At 41.5% G+C, this 14,216-nt stretch overlaps 1 protein-coding gene and 1 long non-coding RNA gene across 6 annotated transcripts in view; both read left to right on the top strand.

Annotated features, from left to right (window-relative positions):
• The window catches only part of LOC126980378 (KAT8 regulatory NSL complex subunit 1-like), a 75,319-nt gene that overhangs the window by 22,777 nt on the left and 38,326 nt on the right, over positions 1-14,216 (top strand). The window lies entirely within an intron of this gene.
• On the top strand, positions 7,225-8,011 carry LOC126980379 (uncharacterized). Its single transcript, XR_007733142.1, has 2 exons — positions 7,225-7,808; positions 7,922-8,011. It is a non-coding gene; the product is annotated as an uncharacterized LOC126980379 (long non-coding RNA).

Raw genomic sequence — 14,216 nt, 5'->3', positions numbered from 1 at the left:
TCTTATATATTGTAAATGTGTACATATATGTTGATGAGCGGCCAACGGCACGCCGCTGGGGGTTTTCCGCTTCGTATCCTCTCTCTCTCTCTCTCTCTCTCTCTCTCTCTCTCTCTCTCTCTCTCTCTCTCTCTCTCTCTCTCTCTCTCTCTCATCCCCAAACATATGGTCGCAATACTCAGACCTTTAATCTTTTTCTTCCTCTTCTTCTTTCTTCTTAGTTGTCTTGTATTCGTATATTAAAAGGGAAGTCTTGTCTTGATCTCTTTCTTTTTTTTCTTCTTTAATTCATGTAGATTAATAAGGTCTTCAGTTAAGCTTTTAATTATCTTTTCTATCTTCTCCATTTTATTATTTTCCCTTATCCACCTCGTTCATATTATACATGTTATCTTGTTTCCTTATTCTTCATTTTCATCCTTCACTAACTCATTCCCCTCCTCATTAGTCTCATTTCCTCATTATCACTTTTCTCGTTATTCCCTTTTTTTATTTCCAATTCCCACGTTTCTCATGTTCTCGCCCCTATCTCTTCTCCTCTTTCTCTCATTCCCCTATTCACCCCTATCTCCTCTCGTATGTCTCTTGTATTTCCTCTCTACCTCCTCTTTGTTGCCTTCTCTTCCTCTTTATCATACTATCTCATCTTGTTCCATCTTACTTTTCCTTTATTTTTTATCCCTTCTGCCTTGTCTTATAGTTTACTTTTCTCTCCCTTCTTGATTTCTTTCTCTTCTCTTCCTTGTCCTTCAGTTTCTTCCCTTCTTTATCATACTATCATTAATTCATTATCTTTGTTCCATCTTCTCTCCTTCGTCTTTATTTTCCTTCTCTACCTCGTCCTTCAGTTTTCTTCCCTTCCTCCACATACTGTCTCATTATCTTGTATTCTTATTTTTCTCTCCTTTTTCCTTCTCTCCTCTTCTCTATTTTTCTTTCCCTCCCTTTTTGTTCTTTCCTCTTCCCTATTTTCCTTTCCCTCCCTTTTTGTTCTTTCCTTTCCATATTCTCATCTCCCTTTTCTTCTTTCCTCTTCCTTGTTTTCATCTTCAATTCCATATTCATTTGATCTCCATCTCGCCATCATTATGCAAACAGCCTCCTCCTCCTCCTCCTCCTTCCCCTCCTCCTTCTCCTCCGCCTCATCCTCCAGTGTCCTGTCTCCATCATCCTATCATTTAGCCATCCCTCCCCCTCCTCCTCCTCCTCCTCCCGAAGACAGATTAGTGTTTTAATTGTTGAGCGTTTGCGTGTTTTTTCCCTTTTTTTTCGTTTTTTCGTTTTATTTTGAGAGAGAGAGAGAGAGAGAGAGAGAGAGAGAGAGAGAGAGAGAGATTATGCCAGTTTTTCTTCCCCTCCATTCCTCCATTACTCTCCCTCCCTTCTCTATCCAATTCTTTCTAGCTGTACTTATCCCTCTTTCCTTCCCTCCATATCCCCCTCATCCCTTTTCCATTTTCCCTCTGTAATCAATTCCTCTCCCCATTTTCCTCCCCTTTCTCTATTTTTCTCCCTTTCTCTTCCTACATATTTTCATTCCCTCTCTATTCCCCTCCTTTCTTACTCTCATTCCTTTTCCATTCCCCAGCCTTTCCCTTGTCCCTCCCTTTCTCCCCTTCTCTCCTTCATTTCCCATTCCATTCCTCATTCTCTTCCTCACTCCCCTTCCTTTATTATCTTCCCTTCCTTCCTCTTCTTTCTTTTCCTCCCCCTCTTCCCTTACATTCTCTTCCAGTTCCTTCCCTTTTCCCTCATCCTCCTCTCTTCCATTCTATCGTCCCTTCCTTCCTCTTCCTTCTTCTCCTCCCGCCCTTCCCTTACATTCTCTTCCAGTTCCTTCCCTTTTTCCTCCTCCCTTCCATTCTATCTTCCCTTCCTTCCTTCTTTTCCTCCCCCTTCCATGTCACATTCCTCCCTTCCCTTCCCCCTTACGCTATTCTACTCCCTCTCCCCTCCATTGTACTCCCTCCCCTCCTGCAACTTTAATTTCTTCCTCCCACATTCCTTCCCCTCCTTCCTACCCTCTTTCTTCCCTCCCTTCGCTTCCCCTGTTCCTCCCTTCGTCGTCTTCTCTCATTCCTTCCTTTCCCTTTCCCTACCATTTTCATCCCCTTGTTGCCTTTCCCGCCCTCGTTCCCTTTCTCACGTTCTTTACCTTCCCCTTCTCTCCTCCTCCCTTTCTTTCTCTCCCTCTCCTTCCCCGCTTCCCTTCTTCTCAGCCCCCCTTTCTCTTCCTCTATTCCACCATTTCTCCCATCCATCCCCCTCCCCTTTCCTTCCCTCTCCTTCCTTTTTTTCACCTCTCTCCCATCCTCCCTTTCCTTCCCTCTCCCTCCTTTCCTTCACCCCCTCCCCTTCTTTCCCCTCTTCCGTCCCTCTATGCCTCTATCCCTGGGCAATGTTCCCTGTTACTATCTTGGCCCGAATGCTGATAAGAACCATTCCTGGCAGCCTGCCCGCAGTAGTTCACCACCACGATAGTACTCGGCGGTGCAGTATTAGTAGTAGTAGTAGTAGTAGTAGGAAGAGGTGGAGGAGGAAAAGTTGTGACTGTAGTGGTATTGATGGAAGGGATGGGGATGGTAGTAGTAGTAGTAATAGTCACGTGAATTTTAGCAAGTTAACGGAATTGGTTCTCGAAAGAAAAGGCAATAGGTTTTAGTAGAATAGCATTAGAGGTAGGTAGGTAGTAGTAGTGGTAGTAGTAGTAGTGGTGGTGGTAGTAGTAGTAGTAGTAGTAGTAGTAGTAGTAGTAGTGGTGGTAGTAGTGGTAGTGGTAGTGGTGGTGGTGGTTGTAGTAGTAGTGGTGGTGGTAGTAGTGGTAGTAGTAGTAGTAGTAGTAGTAGTAGTAGTAGCGGCTTATTTTTGCCCTTGAGCCGCCTCCTTTACTGCAAAAAAAGTGTGCCAGCAGTGACTTTGATAACATTTAAACGCTGACGGAATGTTGCCACAGCGTCCCTCCCCCCCCCCCACACACACACCCCACCCTCTCACTCTCTCTCTCTCTCTCTCTCTCTCTCTCTCTCTCTCTCTCTCTCTCTCTCTCTCTCTCTCTCTCTCTCTCTCTCTCTCTCTCTCTCTCTCTCTCTCTCTCTCTCTCTCTCTCTCTCTCTCTCTCTCTCTCTCTCTCTCTCGTGCTTACCTGCGTCAGTTACCTTTAATTAGAAGCACTTATCAAGGTAACACGTGGGATGGGAACTCAGTACCACTTGCTTATAATTTAGGAAAGATAAATTGATAAATAAAATATAGATGAATAAATAGGAAAAAAATGAATACGATAAAAAGACGAGAACTTTAAATAAATAATAAAAAAATGATAGGAAAGATAAATAAATAGGATAAAAAAATGACTAACCAAATAAATCATGACCAGAGAGAGAGAGAGAGAGAGAGCATTGTTTAGGGAAAGGAAGAAGACTCACTTTTTACTGTTGGAAGAAGAAAGGGAGAAAGTTGGCCAGAAGGAAAAGATGAGAAGGAAGAGGAAGAGGAAAAAGAAGAGGAGGAGGAGATAATGTTGATAGTGACGCGAAAGAATAGAATAAAAAGATAAACAAAAGAGAGAGAGAGAGAGAGAGAGAGATGGACGACGGAATGACGATGTGGAATGAGGAAGAGGGTGCAAGCAGGGGAGGAGGAGAGGGGGGGGATAGAAAGATTACGAGATTGTCCCATGCTGGCGACGGGGCAGGAGAAGAAGAAGAAAAAGAGAAAGGAGAATGAGAAGGAGGTGGAGAATAGAGGAAAAGGAAGTTCTATTGACGTCAAGAATGAGGAAGAGGAGGAATTGAAGTGGAAAAAAAAAGAGGAGGAGGAGGAAAAAATAGAATAAGAATGAAGGATAAAACAGGATAATGGGAGAACGAATAATAGATAAGGAAATAAAAACAAAAAAAGATAAGGAACCAGAAAAAAGGATAAAAGAATAGACATGGAAAGAAGACTCAAGGAAGACATTAGAAAGAAAAAAAAGAAAAGGAAGAAATAAAAGCAAGGAAGTAAAGGAGGTAGAAGAGGAAGGGAAATGAGGACAGAGGAGCAGGAGAAGGAGGAGGAGGAGGAGGAGGGAGGATGATAGAAAGCGCCTCCATCATCATCTTTAAGCCTCTCATTCTAGCAGCGTTGACTCAGGCCACTCCTCCTCTTCCTCCTCCTCCTCCTACAGTAATACCTTCGGGCGGAGAGGCAGGAGGTCGACATGGAGGAGGAGGAGGAGGAATGGAGAGAAGATAATAGGTTGATGGAAACTAATCTTGTGTTTGTGATTATATTATTATTATTATTATTATTATTATTATTATTATTATTATTATTATTATTATTACTATTACTACTACTATTACTACTACTCAGACAGCGATAGGACACATTCAGAGACAAACAGACATAAAAAAAAGAGTAATATACATAGTCAGAAGAACCGAAATACTGAGACATAAATTAACAGACATAGACAGACGGAAGAGATACAGACACAAAAAAATTATAAAAACTTCAACATTAGGATAAGAAAAAAAAAGAAAAAAGCAACTTAAAACAAAGGTAACACAAAAAGAGAGAGAGAGAGACGTAGGCAAACCCGGAAATCGTTGCAGTTGCTGCATGTTGGGAAAAAAAACAAGAAAAGGAGAGACTTGAGAGAGTGAAGGAACTTGAAGAGGAGGATGAGATAAGAGGTACTGATGATGATGGGGGTGGGACTAGAGAGAGGGGGGGTATATGCATAGTGGTGATGATAATAGGTGTGTCTGGTAATGTAGGAGAAGAAGAGAGGGAAAGAAAAGGGCAGGAGTGGAGGAGGAAGGGACATTAATAGGAGAAGATAGAGGAGGAGGAGGTAGGAAGATAAAGAGAGAGGTAGAAGAGGAAAGGAAAGGGGAAGAAGCTAGGATGACGGAGAGAAGAAGGGAGAAACAGTGATGGGAAGAAAAGGTAGAGGAAGAGGAATGAAGATACAAGAAGAGAATGGAGGAAGGAAAGGAAAGGATAGGGAAGATGGCTCTAAACGAAGAAAATAATGACGGACAGAAGAAAGAAAAAGAGAAAGAAAAGAGGATGAAGAAGAGAGAGGATAAGGCAAAGAAAAATACGAACGAGGAAGAGAGAGAAAAGGAAGGAAGAATTATTTGAGTGAAGGAAAGTAAGAGGAAGATGGGGAGAGAGGCAAGGGAAGAGGAGGGCAAGGAGGGACAATATAGGAAAAGAGGAAGAGGAGGAGACAGGTTCGACAGTTGAGGGTCACGGTCAGGGTGGTCAGTTTCTCTCTCTCTCTCTCTCTCTCTCTCTCTCTCTCTCTCTCTCTCTCTCTCTCTCTCTCTCTCTCTTCATTGTCATTTTTTTCTTCCTCTAGTCTTTTATCGCAGTTTTCCCCTTTCCCACATCCCTTCCTCCTCTTCCTCCTCTTCTCACCCTTCTCCCCTCTAACCGTTCCTGTCCTTCTCCAATCAACTGACCCTTTATCCCTTCCTCTTCTTCCCTCCCCCTTTTCCCTCCTTCCCTCCCTCTCTTTCCCTTTCCCTTTCCCGCCCTCTCAACCCTTCCTTCCTCCCCTTTCTCTGCCTTCTTTCCTTTCCCTAGGCCTATGAAAGGGTATACGTGAAGGGAAGGAAGGGAGGGAGGGAGGGAAGGAAACTAAAGTCCAGCTTGAAGATATGCGAGAGGGAGAGAGAGAGAGAGAGAGGACCCCATGACCCACGCTGTGCCTTTTCCCCCTTCGTCTTCCCCCCCTCCTCCTCCTCCTCCTTCCCTCCCTCCCTCCCTAGTACTAGAGGTGGTTTGTTATTGATCTGCTCCTCCTCCTCCTCCTCCTCCTCGCTATTTCCGTGTTCTTTATTCCTTTCCACCCCCTCCCTCACACACACACACACACACACACACACACACACACACACACACACACACACACACACCTGTCCGGATGATGAGTAAGGGAGAAGGTGAAGGTTGCGATCACTTTAATGTTCTTGCCCAGGTGTTACGAAAGCCCTGTAGATGTTACTTACCTGTTTGATTAGTTGTCCTTATCACCTTCACCTCCTCCTCCTCCTCCTCCTCCTCTTCCTTTATCTCTGTCTGTGTGTCTCCCTTTCCCGCCGTTTTTGCCTCACGTGTTTGTCTCGCGTGTTTCTCTCCTTCTCAGTCTCTATTTTTATTTTTTTCTTCACTTTCTATTTTTTTTTTCAATCTATTTTTATTTTTCACTTTCTCTTCCTCACTTTTTTCTTCACTTTCTATTTTTTTCTTTATCTTTTTTCACATTCTCCATTTTTTTCTTAACTTTCTATCCCTTTTTCTCATTCTTTCTAGTTTTTTTTCACATTCTTCTCTACTTTTTTTTCTTTACTTTCAACCTTTTTTTCAGTCTTTTTTTCACATTCTCCGCTTTTTTCTTCACTAATTTTTTTTTTCAGTCTTTCTATATCCTATTTTTTCTTTATCCCCTCTTCCCTTTTTTTCTTTAAAGTCCCTTCCTCGTCTTCAGTATTTCCACCTTTATTATTTTTTTTTCTTGCTCCTGTCTTCGTTTTTCTTTATACGTCTGTCTCTTTTTCAGTCTTTCCATCTTTACTGTTTTTTTTTTATCCTCTCTTCCTTCTTCACGTTTCTTCCTCTTTTTCAGTCTTTCTATCTTTACTGTTTTTTTTTTCTTGTCCTCTCTTCCTTTTTCTTCACGTTTCTTCCTCTTTTTCAGTCTTTCTGCTTCTTTTATTTTATTTTTCTTATCTTCTCGTCTTCCTCCCTTTTTTTTCGCTTTTACCCCTTTTCAGTTTTTTCTTTATTATTTTTTTCTCACCCTTCTTCTCTTCCCATTTTTCTTTACGTCTCTTCTTTTTCTTCAGTCTTTATACATTTATTATTTTTTGCATCCTCTTCCCTTTCTCTTCACGACTCTTTGTTTCCTTCCCCTATTATTTTTTTCTTAGCTTCTATTCCTCCCTTTTTTCTTTACGTCTTCCTTTTCTTCAGTTTCTCAATCTTTATTTTTTTGTATTATTTTTCTTTCCCTCTCCTCCTCCCTTTTGCAGTGTTCAATTTTTAGTTATTTCACACACACACACACACACACACACACACACACACACACACACACAAGTGGTGGCTAAAGATAGAGCAAGTGCCCGCCAAGCACCTCTGTGGAGAGAGAGAGAGAGAGAGAGAGAGAGAGAGAGAGAGAGAGAGAGAGACGTATAACCCATTTCATTGAGAGAACTGCTCTTTTGTTTTCTCTTTTTCACTTTATCAATCAATGAAGAGAGAGAGAGAGAGAGAGAGAGAGAGTTTATATCACTGCGACATTTGCCCTCTTATAGTTTTTTTTCTCATTTTACTTAACAAATTCCAAACACAAAAGCATTATAGTCATTATTCATTGCCTATGCATAAACACATTAACTTATTTCAGTCTCCGGATTCTTTTATCAAATGCCACAATGCGTTAAAAGTCTGATTATCCCATAAATAAAAAATCAAGACAAACTAACGTAAAGTCACTAATAATTAATACATCCTTGTGCCTCGTAATTGGTGTGCGCTTACTTCCCATCATTAGACTCAGGTGTGTTCTGGTAGGGCACGGGCAGGTAAGGTTTGGTCAGTAAGGAGGAGGAATATCTTTAGGTTATTGATTCACTGGTTTAATATAGTTACTAGAGTTTGGAAGAGTTTGTTTAATTCATTGATTCTCTGTTGTGTTATAGTTGAGTTAGGAAGCAGTATACTATGTTTAGTTTATTGATTATCTGTTTTATCATGTGTAACCCAACGTCTCTAGTCGCTCTTTTTCTTATCACACACATTCAGGTAAGGTTAGTTGAGTTAGGAAGGAGTAAGTAATGTTAACGTTTTTGGTTGTCTGTTTTGTCATGTGTAACCCAACGTCTTTAGTCGCTCTTTTTCTTATCACACACATTCAGGTTAGGTTAGTTGAGTTAGGAAAAAGTAAGTAATGTTAACGTTTTTGGTTGTCTGTTTTGTCATGTGTAACCAAACGTCTCTAGTCTCTCTTTTTTTTATCACACACACACCAACATACAGTCAAGTAAGGTTAGTTGAGTTAGGAAGAAGTTTGTAATGTTAACGTTTTTGGTTGTCTGTTTTTCATGTGTAACCAAACGTATGTAGTCGCTTTTTTCATACCATACATGCATACATACATACAGACATACAAAGGAAAGTACCAAGACGCCTCTCCTTCCGAAACTGACCTCTTCTGACCTCTCTTTTTCTTCTTTTGCTGTTGGAGTTTCTAGTATTTTTTGTTGTTGCTTTTATATTTATTACCTATGAGCTGCTTCCTTTGCTGTAAAAAAAAGCTAACACACACACACACACACACACACACACACACACACACACACCACAACGTAATCTCGGTTACATAACACACTTAATAGTCCGTCCCCGTACGAACACACTTGCTAGACCGGGATGTTGAGTAAGGCGGCAAGTTCAGGTATGGCTCGGGCAGGTAGGGTACAGGCAGGTGAGGTAGTCCAGGGAGGATAGACGTTGAGGTAGATTAGTTTAGTTGAGTTTGTTAGTGGTAATGCGGTGATCTTACTTAACCTTCAGTCCACGTTGATGTAGATTAGATTAGTTGAGTTAGCGATGCGATGACCTTACTGACGTTGATGTAGATTAGTTTAGTTAAGTTAGTGATGCGGTGACCGTACTTACTTAACCAGTCCACATATGTATAGTTGTTTGGTTCATTTGCGGTGTTGAGTTACATCAGTCCACGTTGGTATAGAGTTAATATAGTTTAGTTTAGTTAGCGCGGCGGTGAGTTGGGTTAACCTTCAGTCTTGTCTAATAACACGTGTCGCTTTATTAATAGATTCCTAAGTTTGGCTGATGGTGATGGTGGTGAAGAGAAATATATGGATAGTTTTGTGACTACTTTTACTGGTTGTTAGTATACGTGTGTAAGTAGGTAGGTAGTAATTATTTGATTTATATTATTACTACTACTAATAATAATAATAATACTGCTACTACTGTTACTACTATTATATCCATTAACTCTACAGCAGTAAAACCTATAGAAAACACTACTACAAATATGAATACTTCTACTATGAATCCTATTATACAACTACTACGGCTTATTTTCTTCATATTTTCTTCTACTTCTTTTTCTTCTTCTACCGCTACCACCACCACCACTACTTCTACTACTACTACTGCTGCTACTACTACTACTACTACTACTACTACTACTACTACTACTACTACTACTACTATATAACTTCACCTTTAGACCGCGTCCCTCCAGGTGAGCGCAGGTATGGCAGGGCCTGTGACGTAAGGGAAGGGAAGGGGGATAGGTTATAAATAAATTGTACGTACCGACTGGGAGGCTTTCTTGGGGGACACGAGTGATTATTATTATTATTATTATTATTATTATTGGTGGTGGTGGTGTTTGTGGTTTATATTATTTGTTTATTTTATTTGATGCTGATTCTACACATGGGAAGGGGGGTGAATGTCGAGAGAGAGAGAGAGAGAGAGAGAGAGAGAGAGAGGCATCCACACTTCATCCTCCTTCACCTCCTCCTCCTCCTTTAGTCTTTCTCCCATGTGCCCTCTCTCTCTCTCTCTCTCTCTCTCTCTCTCTCTCTCTCTCTCTCTCTGTGTGTGTGTGTGTGTGTGTGTGTGTGTGTGTGTATGTAATACATTGGGGAAAATATGAACTGGGATTCTTTCTTCTCTTCTTCTTGCTTTGTTTATTTTTGCAGCTGGCAAGAATTTAGTTCACACACACACACACACACACACACACACACACACACACACGTACTCACTCGAAGACCTGCAGCATTTGTCACTTCCGCGTCTCTCTCTCTCTCTCTCTCTCTCTCTCTCTCTCTCTCTCTCTCTCTCTCTCTCTCTCTCTCTCTCTCTCTCTCTCTCTCTCTCTCTCTCGACCTTCATTTCCATATTGACTTACTTATTATGTCGTATTTCTTCTCCCCTTTTCCTTCCCTTCTTATTACTAATCATTGTTTTGTTCTTTTTTTAATATTCTTCCTTCCCTTTATTTTACTTTTATCTCATTCACTTCTTCCATTCATTCATTCGCTTTTTTTATATATTTTTTTCCTTTTCTTTTTTATTACGTTTGTCTTCCTCTCCTTCCCTTCTCTGATATCTTCGTTTTCCTCCTCTTGCTCCTCCTCCTCCTCTTCCTGTCTTGTTCTCTTCCCTTTCTTCTTCATTTATCTTCGTCATCCTACATTCTGTCCTCCTCCTCCTCCTCCTCCTCCTCCTCCTCCCCATGGTTCAGCGACCTTTCATGGACTTCGCACCTCTCCTCCTCCTCCTCCTCCTGTACTTCCTTTTGTCATCGCTATAAAAGGCATTGAAATTACACTTTTTTTTTTCTCATTCCTTTTTATCTTTTTATTTTTTATTTTATTTATTTTTTAATTTTTTTTAGGGGCGGTGTGTAGTAGTAGTAATAATAATAATAATAAACGGTTTATTTAGTAGCGGCAGCCGTCAGGCTGAAAATTTACATGTTATAAATACAATTTTTCTTCGCTAATGAAACAAGTACAAAAAGAAGAGGGACGGGGAATGGGGGTCTGATGTGTGTGGGGGGGTTGGGGCGACGGAGCTTGGGGTGGGGGAGGAGGGGCGGTGGGGAGAGTGCAGTGCGGTGGTGCCGAGAGGGGGGGAAGGTGCGGTCTCTTCAGATGACGGTGAGGTCAGGTCAGACGCTGGATTCAGGTGACAGACGATGGTGGTGGTGCAGGTGGGCAGTTTATGAGGGGGGAGGTCACTCAGGTATACCCAGGCTTAGTAAGGAGGTGCTAAGCTCCTGGGTTGTCGAGACACAGGTTCTGCCCGGCTGGTAGATGTAGTCGTGGGAACAAGTGCACAGCGTTGATATAGTTGCTGTACATCTTGCTCCAAACCTGAGTGACGAGGCTGCCACACTGCCTGCCACCTGAACTGACCTTCCCCTGCTGCTGGGTGACCTAGATGATGGTATCCTTCGGATCTTGAGGGTGTCGGCGGGGACGCGGTGGATGACGAGGCGTTGGCGACACACAGCTCAGTGCCCTTCCAGCACCACTAACACACTGCACTCACTGTATGTCTATACGTTACAACATTTCACAAAAAGTTCTTTGGAGTAATGAATCGCTAGAATGTGTGTGTGTGTGTGTGTGTGTGTGTGTGTGTGTGTGTGTGTTGCAGTGTTGTAATGTAAGATGAGAGTAGAGTGTGAAGGTGAAATGACAGGAAGAAGGAACGAAAGGAAAGAAAAGAAGAATTAGAGAATGAAACAAAGAGAGTGAGAAACGGGGTCAAAGGAAAGGTGAAAATAAATAAAAGTGAAAAAAAAAAAGATGAATTGGTGGGAGAGATAATAGGAAAGGCAAAGGAGGGGAGGGAGAGAATGGAGGTAATTGAGGGGTAAAGGCAAAGAGGAGGAAGAGGGAAATGGAACAGAACGTAAGAACCAGGAAGTAAAAACGGCAGAGGTGAAAAAAAAATAAGGAAGCAGATTTGGGAGGAGAGAAGTTAACGAAAAGAAGAATAGGAAGAAGAAATAAGAAGTAAAGATGAGCGATAAGAAAAAAAAGATAAAGAAATGTGATAAAGAGAAAGAAAAATGAAAGCCACGAGGGGAGAATATTAAAAGGAAAGAAGGAAGAGAAGAAAAAAAGGCCAATTGAAGTAGAGAGAAAAAAAAGGAGTAATAAAAGAGGGAAAGTAAGGAACCGTAAGAAAAGGGGGAAGTGGAGGAGGGAGATAAAAGGGAATGAAACAAAGACCGACAAGGAGAGATAAAAGAGATAAGAGATGAAGGGAGATAACGCGTCCTCTCTCTCTCTCTCTCTCTCTCTCTCTCTCTCTCTCTCTCTCTCTCTCTCTCTCTCTCTCAGGTGTTTCGAGGTGTCAATTAAGGACGAGTGTTACTATTTTGAGTACAGGTAAAGACGAGTTATAATCATGTGTGTGTGTGTGTGTGTGTCGCTATCTTCATTTCTCTCCTCTCCCCTTTTCTTCTCTTTACTCCTCTTCCTTCTCCCCTCTAATCCCTCTTCTTAACTTCTCCTCCTCCTCCTCCTCCATCTCTTCTCCCCTCCGGATATCCTCATTCTTCCCCTCTTTTCTCTCTCTCTCTCTCTCTCTCTCTCTCTCTCTCTCTCTCGAACACGGAAGTAGCACGCCATATATTCAGGAACGGTAGTCATATTAAACAGAGAGAGAGAAAAGAAGAAGGAACGAGAAAAAATTGAATAATTGTGTAGGAAAGATTAAAATGGTGAGACTTAACTTTTTATTGCTCTGTCTTTCCCAGCGTTTAGAGAGAGAGAGAGAGAGAGAGAGAGAGAGAGAGAGAGAGAGAGACTGGTTTTATTTCTCCTCCATTATTTTTATTGAACGTATAATTAATTTGTAATGAAAATGTTGCTCATGTTTCGTGTGTGTGTGTGTGTGTGTGTGTGTGTGTGTGTGTGTGTGTGTGTGTCTGTGTGTCGTATAAGTCGCAGCATTGATTTTCTTCTCTTCCTCGTGTGTGTGTGTGTGTGTGTGTGTGTGTGTGTGTGTGTCAAGTCTTGTTAACTCGTATATTTTTTCTTTTTTCCTGTTATTGTTTTTCTTACTCCTCTTTCCCTCATCACGTCCTCCTCCTTCCTTTTTCCATCGTTTTCTTTCCTCTTTTTCCTCATCTTCCTTCCACCTCCTCCTTTTCTTTTTCCTTCATTTCCTCCGTCTTTTTTCTCGCCTCCATTCTTGCTACATCCTTCAGACTTTTCTCTAATCCCTCTTTCTCTCTCCTCTCTTGTAGCCCACTTCTCGCCACTCGGTCTCTCTCTCTCTCTCTCTCTCTCTCTCTCTCTCTCTCTCTCTCTCTCTCTCTCTCTCTCTTCTTTACTCCATTCATATTTTTCCCAAGTTCTCTGTTCTTCACTTTTTCCTCTCTTTCTCTATTTCTTCTTTCTTATCCCTTTTCTCTCCCTCTTTTTTTTCTCCCCTTATTCTCTCTCTCTCTCTCTCTCTCTCTCTCTCTCTCTCTCTCTCTCTCTCTCTCTCTCTCTCTCTCTCTCTCTCTCTCTCTCTCTCTCTCTCTCTCTCTCTCTCTCTCTCTTCATTCATATTCTTCCCAAGTTCTCTGTTCTTCACTTTTTCCTCTCTTTCTCTATTTCTTCTTTCTTATCCCTTTTCTCTCCCTCTTTTTTTTCTCCCCTTATTTTGTTATTTATACTTATTTCTTATCTCTCCGTTATCAGCATTGCCTCTACACACGTGACGTTGTTATCTAGAAAGGGAGATGAGATAATGATAGGCTTTTCTCTCTCTCTCTCTCTCTCTCTCTCTCTCTCTCTCTCTCTCTCTCTCTCTCTCTCTCTCTCTCTCTCTCTCTCTCTCTCGTGTTTTCTTCCCATTTGTTTGCCCGAGAGAGAGAGAGTTTATACTGGACGAAACACAAACCCTATGATAAATGTGCGTGTGTGTCGACGCATGCTGGACCTGACATATGTTTGTGTACCCGAGAGAGAGAGAGAGAGAGAGAGAGAGAGAGAGAGGCTGGGGTGTGCTGCGGAAGAAGTGAGGAAAGAAAAAGCAGTAAAAATAAAGACAGTTAATGTGGAAAGTTTGGCTGTTTCCATGCATGAATATAGGGTGGAAGAGAGGGTACGGAGGAGGAGGAGGAAGTGGAGTAGAGGGAGGGAAGAAGTGTGTGCAAAAGGAAGACAGTAATAATAAGTAAAGAAGGGAGAGGTAGTGTAATGTGAAAAGTTGTGACATAAAAACAGAGATAGTACTTGTGTAGATGCCATTAACAAAGTAGTGGTAGTAGTAGTAGTGGTAGTAGTAGTAGTAGTAGTAGTAGTAGTAGTAGTAGTAGTGGTAGTAGTAGTAGTAGTAGTAGTAGTAGTAGTAGTAGTAGTAGTAGTAATTGACCTCTCTTCTGACCTCTCGTTTTTTTTTCTTTTGTTTGGAGCGGCATCCAGTTTTTTTTTTTTTATTGTTTTTTGCCTTTGAACTGCCTCTGTTGCTGTAAAAAAAAAAAAAAAGTAGTAGTAGTAGTAGATAAACGCTTTGGCAAAACTATACACAACTGAAGGCTATTTTTTTATTCTTGTTTGATCATGATTACTGTTATTACTACCCACCACCACCACCACCACCACTATCCCTACTACCACCACCACTACTATCCCTACTACTACTATTACTACTACTAC

Source organism: Eriocheir sinensis, chromosome 44, assembly GCF_024679095.1.
Source record: "Eriocheir sinensis breed Jianghai 21 chromosome 44, ASM2467909v1, whole genome shotgun sequence".
NCBI classification, from domain to species: domain Eukaryota; kingdom Metazoa; phylum Arthropoda; class Malacostraca; order Decapoda; family Varunidae; genus Eriocheir; species Eriocheir sinensis.
This window is presented reverse-complemented; position numbering and strand designations above follow the sequence as displayed.